We start from the raw sequence: 6,601 nt of genomic DNA, 5'->3' as shown, positions 1-6,601 counted from the left end.
AAAAACTGACCCAAATACAATTAAACTTCTCAAATCACAGAGGAAACATACTCTTTGTTCTCATTTATGTAAACCTGGAATCTGTTCTTTGGGGTTATAGTTATATAAATTGTACATGCACGGCTTTGAGACTCTGACCACAGGAAACAACTAGTTAACAGCAGGTTAACTGTCTGCCTGCCCTGACTTGTCCTGAGGTCTCCAGAGTCCATGTGCAGTGTGTCTGTCCTCTGGGAGGTCCTGAGCAGAGCCCCGGGGCCCGATAAATGAGAATTACCTGAGGAGAGACTCAGACACAGCAGCCGGGCGCGCACACACGCATTATCAGCCAGAGGTGAGTCAGCAGGAAGCCATAGGTCAGCCCGCCAGGTGGTCCGAACTCCACCTTGTCCTTAACACTGGGCTGTAAGCACAACGCCAGATCCTGGGGCTATGTTGATGGAAATAGGGAAGGGACCACAAATCATGAATCTAAAAATCTATTCGTAAGATGGTGATTGAGGTGCATTAGCATATACGTTTTACAAAAGCCAATTGTGTTGAAGAGAAAGTCATGGTTACACCCATGGTCCTGTTAGAACACCAGCCCCCAATATATTCCATATATAGGCTATATGGCATTGTATATGGTTTTAAATATGGCTAACTAGAATGTTACAGTACGATTCTACAGATAGGAAGAGAGGCAGGGTGTCACTCATTAAATCTGGGAAAAGCAAATTCATGAAAGATTCATGTGCTCTTTCATCACTGCTATATTTGCACTGGACTTTACTGGAAGCATTTCAGCCACAAAATATGTCAAAGATACAGAACAAGCATGCAGTTCTGCAAACAAACAGAGATGAACATAGTGGCGCCCATTGACTGAAATGTGCTTATAATTGTTTCCCTAAAATCGATTTTGTGCGTGCGTGTGTGTGTGTGTGTGTGTGCGTGTGTGTGTGTGTAGGTGTGTGTGTGCGTGTGTGTGTGTAGGTGTGTGTGTGTGTGTGTGTGTGTAGGTGTGTGTGTGTGTGTGTGTGTGTGTGTAAGACACTGCTTGAACGTCCATGAGCATTTCTCTGTAATTAACCTCTTTACCTCCACCGAACACATTTTTTTTTTCAGTTCAGCTTTACAAAAAAGACACAAAAATGTGACGGGAAAGACACAAAAAATGTGATGAAAAGAGACAAAAATGTGACAAAAAAAGGGGCAAAAATCTGGCGGAAAAAGAGACAGTGATGTGATGAAAAAGAGACAATTGTGACAAAAAAGTGGCAAAAATTTGACAATTAAAGAGATGAAATAGAGACTAAAATGTGACAGAAATGTGACAAAAATTTGGCAGAAAAAGAGTTAAAAATGTGACGAAAAAGAGACATAAATGTAATTTTAAAAAGTGGTAGAAATGTGATGAAAAAGAATGTTTAATAAGGGACGACAACACGGCAACGACACAAGGGAAGAAATCCATTTACATCAGTTTTGGAGGTCTTAGCTTTCAAATGAAGTGTTACACTGGCCTGCAGGCAGTAAGATGCTTTTAGATTTGGTTCAAGTCAAACTGGAGAAAATGTGCCCGGTGACAGGGGTTAATTGGCATTTTCACTTTCTCCGTAGATGCACCGATCATTTTCCAGTGACTTACCTGTCTCCATAAAACAGTGATGCGATGGCAAAATGAGTAAGACGTCTGGGAGCTCCGGATGCATCATTGACCCCCCAGTGGTGCTCATGTTGTCATAGTTACGTCACACATCAGCCTCCCTATGATGCAATCCCTCCTCATAGAAACGTATGATTCATCTGCCTGTTATGATGGGAACAGGGGAGTCAAAAGGAAGACGTGGCCACACAGGGCAAGGTGTAAAAATAACTATGAGAATGACTTAGTTTCAATTCTAGTGGCTTTTCTTAGTAGACAATTAAGCAGCGTGTTTACTGGCAACTGCGCTGTGTGTAGCTACCAACATTATCCTTGTTAAATGCGTTTATGGATGCATTGTAAAAAATAAGCTGTAAAGTCAGAGTACAGAAGGCGCTGCATGAGCGAGGTATTCCCTTATACGCCCACACACGTACTCGCCAAAGTGAACTGTGTAGGAAAGATGTTGAGAATGAGGAAGATATGAGCTGTTTTGTCTTGAGGGTCGCACTCCTTCGGTCAAAAGCAGAGGAGGTATTTAAATTTATACCATTACATTTGCCATTTATTGCAACTGCATTGAGTAATACTTTTATAAAAGAACAATGGTAACAGTACAATGAATCCCTGTTTTGTACTTTGGGTCAGAAATGCTTTTTTCACTTCAGCCAATACTAATGAAACTGGTGTGTGTAGCTTTCAATAATTACTGTACCTCATATCTTGTTAAAGGGCAAAGGCTTAGGTATTAAAGTATCATTGTCATAATAACACTGTTTATCACTACCTTTGCCCATAAACTCAGTAAACCCATTACATGGCCGTGCTCCTCTAAGATGTCATAGCACTCGTTGGGCATCCCCTTTGTATTGCACCTCGTAAAAAAAAACGCTCAGATTGGGATTTCCTTGCAACTGAGAAAACAAACAGCAATCTTCTCCCAAATGCCACCCGGGCCATATCATGCATGAGTCATGAACAGAAACCCTTTGTAGACTACTGAACGACCTCCTCCCCTCTCCTCAGGCTAGCATTAGTCCAACCAACTTAAAGGCCTAAACGGGCTCATCAGCAGCTATAATGACAAAGTCGATACCATTAGTGGCTTGTCTTCCCCCCCGTGTGATGTGATACCCCTCTTGTAATCTGCCTATTAGACGCGACTTTTATGGCTGGAGAGTGAATCAGGTGCAAATTTCCCCGGAGCAAAGGTGCGCACATTCCTAAGGCTGGTGGTATATGGCCATAGGGATTGGACTTAACCAGAGCAGAGTGCATATCCGGGGTAACCTCGCACATAAACAACTTTAACACACTCTTTCAGCAGGTCTGGGGGGAAGAAAGAAAAAAAACCTGCGCGTTTCACCTGGATTTCAGCAAGTGGATGGGGGCCAAGTACAGCAGCTACACTTTGAACCGATCCTATGGGCAGCTGCGCTTTTATAGGCTTGATTACTGGCACTCATTTACTGGCCTCCATCTTCACTGCGACATGCATAGCAACCTGAATGAAGGGCACTGTGGGACCCCTCTGGACCCACCTTCTAAGCCAATGGAGAGCCTAGGTGAGGATTTACGAGGCACAATGCCCAAACGCTGCTTCATAAGCCTCGACTGTATTGTGAAGTCCAGTTTTAGGGGATCAAAGATAAACGCACTTGGGGGAAAAAAAAAAATAAGAGCGAAATTTAAAAGGGAACCGCAGCTGTTCCAAGAAGCAATGCACTTGTTAAGGGACTGCGCACTCTTTATACATTCTCCAGATCTGTCAAAATGCGGTTGGTCTTTGTTAGCTATTTTCAGAGCGCTAAGGCATATGCTCATGTCTAGCCTTAAGGGTCACAAGTCTATTAGCCTGTGCAGTTTTTTGCAGGTGCCAAGCAACCATGAATAGGAGCTGTTGGCCGGGGCATCTGATGTAAGGCATCTAAAAGGAACGCACAACTCTGAGGTCCTGTTGTGCAAGGGTTAAAGTAAAGTGAGTAAATTACTTTTTTCATTAAGCCATTTCAGTTCTTTTTTTATTAGTATTTTGTGCTCGGGATAATGTACTAAAAGAATGCGGATATTTTAATTTAGTTCATTTGAAATCGTGGGCATAACATGAGATAAACAATTTATCCTTTATTTTTCTTATTCTGGTTGTGAGACAAAATGCTTTTACTCTTGTGGCGTTGTAGTATTTTTAGTAATTGCGTGATAGGCACAAATACTCTATTGTCATGAGGAAGAATTTCCCAACTTCATTTGATGAAGTATTAATGTACTTATTTTAACTGAACAGAAAACGGTGTCACTTTATTTTACACTACCTTGATACATTGTACCTAACTAAATTTAGTACAATGTAATGTGCTCTGTAACAATCTGTAATAACTTGTACCTATTTAGTACGTACACAATGGAATAACTTGTATTAGTACTTTGTAAGTACATAATGTAATAGGACACGAGGCCCTTAGGGTGAGGGCTTAAGGTTACGGTTAGAGTTAGAATTATGTCTTATTACATTATGTACCTACAAACTACAAATACATATTACTCCATTGTGTATCTAACCCATAGGTACAATTTATTACACATTGCTACAGAGCCCATTAAATTTAGTAAGTACAATGTATTAAGGGTAGTGTAAAACAAAGTGTTACCCAGAAAGCGCTCTTTCTGCACTACATCTGAACCTTAGTGTACGTAAGTTGTGTAAGAGGAAATGCAACTTATAGCCAGCCTCATGTGCTCTCGCCTCATACACACCTGCACTCTTTCATCTACTGTACACTCTCCATTTCCACCGACGGACCGACAGACTGACGAGAAGCAATCCAGGCACAAGTCTTTACATGCTGCTCCCTATTCCCCCTTGTCCCGACTCCCTTTCTTCCCCCTTTTTTAAAACACTGCTTCTTTATTCTCTATGAACTAAAGAAAAACATTCAATCTCTCGTCGGGGAAAAAAAAAAAAGTACAAATGGGGACTTCCAAGCTCTGAGAAATAGCAGCATAATTGCCGGTGCTCTGTTGTCTATCAAGATCTTGACCTTTCCAACATGTGCGCGGTGCTTTGGGAGCGCTGGGAACCGGCTGGTGTCGGGGGGTACCAGGGGTCTCCCCCAAACTCTGCGGTGGTCTGACCCAAAATACTCCCAACTTTTTAGTCGCGCTCAAGGTAGGGAACTCCCACTGTGTCCCCGTGTTCTGTGTACTCTGAGGCTGTAGGGAAAGCAGGACCTGGTCAACTCACAAATCAGCGTTTTGGCAGCGGGACATGAAAGTATAGAAAGCCCGACCAGGGTGGAAAAGATTGGGAGAAGACAGAGAAGCCCTGTTTCAGGCACAGAATGGAACCAATGGGCTACAAGAAGCCTGGACATTATATCGTGGGAATGTATGCTTTATGTTGCTGATGGGAAAGTCGACGATTAGTGTTGCCTTAAATAAAACTTGGACGTTGAAGAAGATGGAGTGGCAATATTTAGGAAAACTGACAAAGGGTTAAAGGAGAAGGATTGCCTCAAACAAATGGTAAAAGAAAAACGAGTCACACATGTACAAAAGAGATGATGCAATGGACAACCTTGACTTGTACCTTGTTTAATCAAACCATCTACTTAACGCTTAACTAACCTTTTTCGGTAAAGCAGATTTTTAACTGTGTTTATGAGGAAGTAGTTTACTTTTATTTTAAAAGAGGATAGTATAGTGCGAAATAGGATAAAAAGTGGGAAGCAACATTCTGCTAATTGTCAAATTCGTTGGGTCGTGAACCCACGAGGCAAGTGGTGTGATTGTGCAGGCCATTGTGCAGCACAGATGAGAGCAAATTACGTTCAACAACAACGTTAAACATAAAAGAAGTTACATGTCTAAGAAACTACTAAACTTACAGGAGGATTATGTAAAATGTACTGTATACTGTTCAGTAAGATTAGGTAAAGGATGATCAAATGAGTCTTGTGGTGACCTGGGGATAGTACTCGTTTCATCGTTGTAAGAACTGTATACTCTCCCTTTGTCCTTTAAAATTCTAGCTTAAAATCAAGTCCCCTGTGAGGCTTCAGTGACAGACAGGCTCAAATCTCTGGGACACACAAAGCTGTCCTCAAAACGACATTAAGGTTCTTTAAGCCAATAATTGCACCCATTGGCATGTCATACGTGGTTTGCACTTATCCTCCCCTCTCTGCATCTTTCACTTGCCATAAGTCGAGGGGCGGAAATCAAGAGCAGCAGTGATGACGTGAGATTCTTGACAATCTGTTTCCCAAGTGTTCCTGAAGATCCTGAAACATCTTTGGAGTTGGCAAAGTGCTATGCATTACAAAAAGAAGTGCTTGATTTATGCTCAAAACAACAAGGATGGAGCGATGGGTGGAACATTATTCGCATTATTCACATTATTCACATTATTCACATTATTCACATTATTCACATTATTCACATTATTCACATTATTCACATTATTCACATTATTCACATTGTGATGCAATAGGGAAACTGTAGAATTATACATGAAAATGCTAAAAGTTTGAGGAATTATTTGGTGATGCTGGCCTATTTTGTAACTTTAGGTCACGGTAAGCTGTACACATTCAAAAGTCAGGGGTCACCCAGACAACGGTAGTGTCAGCATTAACAAATTCGAGGTTAGGTTCACCTTTAGTTTTGAATGGTAACTTCATTATTTAGAATACAGCCAACAAATGTCTCTCCCTGTGGCTACAGCAATTGTTTACCCACGCTGAATGTTTAGTGAATTAATATTGACTACAAACTAAAATGCTTGTCAAATGCAAAACAAGTGCAAGCCTTTATTATAACAATGTAGCCTGGCCATTTGTCATATTTGCTCAGAAATAACAAAAAAAAAAAGGCTCCATGCATTTTGGACACACCATGAAGATAAGAAAAGAATTTTGACTATCTTGACATTTAACGACTATTGCAAACAAACTTGGTAGAGTTTTAACTTCA

Source organism: Gobius niger (genome assembly GCF_951799975.1).
Source record: "Gobius niger genome assembly, chromosome: 10".
Lineage (NCBI taxonomy): Eukaryota > Metazoa > Chordata > Actinopteri > Gobiiformes > Gobiidae > Gobius > Gobius niger.
Note: the sequence above shows the minus strand (reverse complement) of the source record.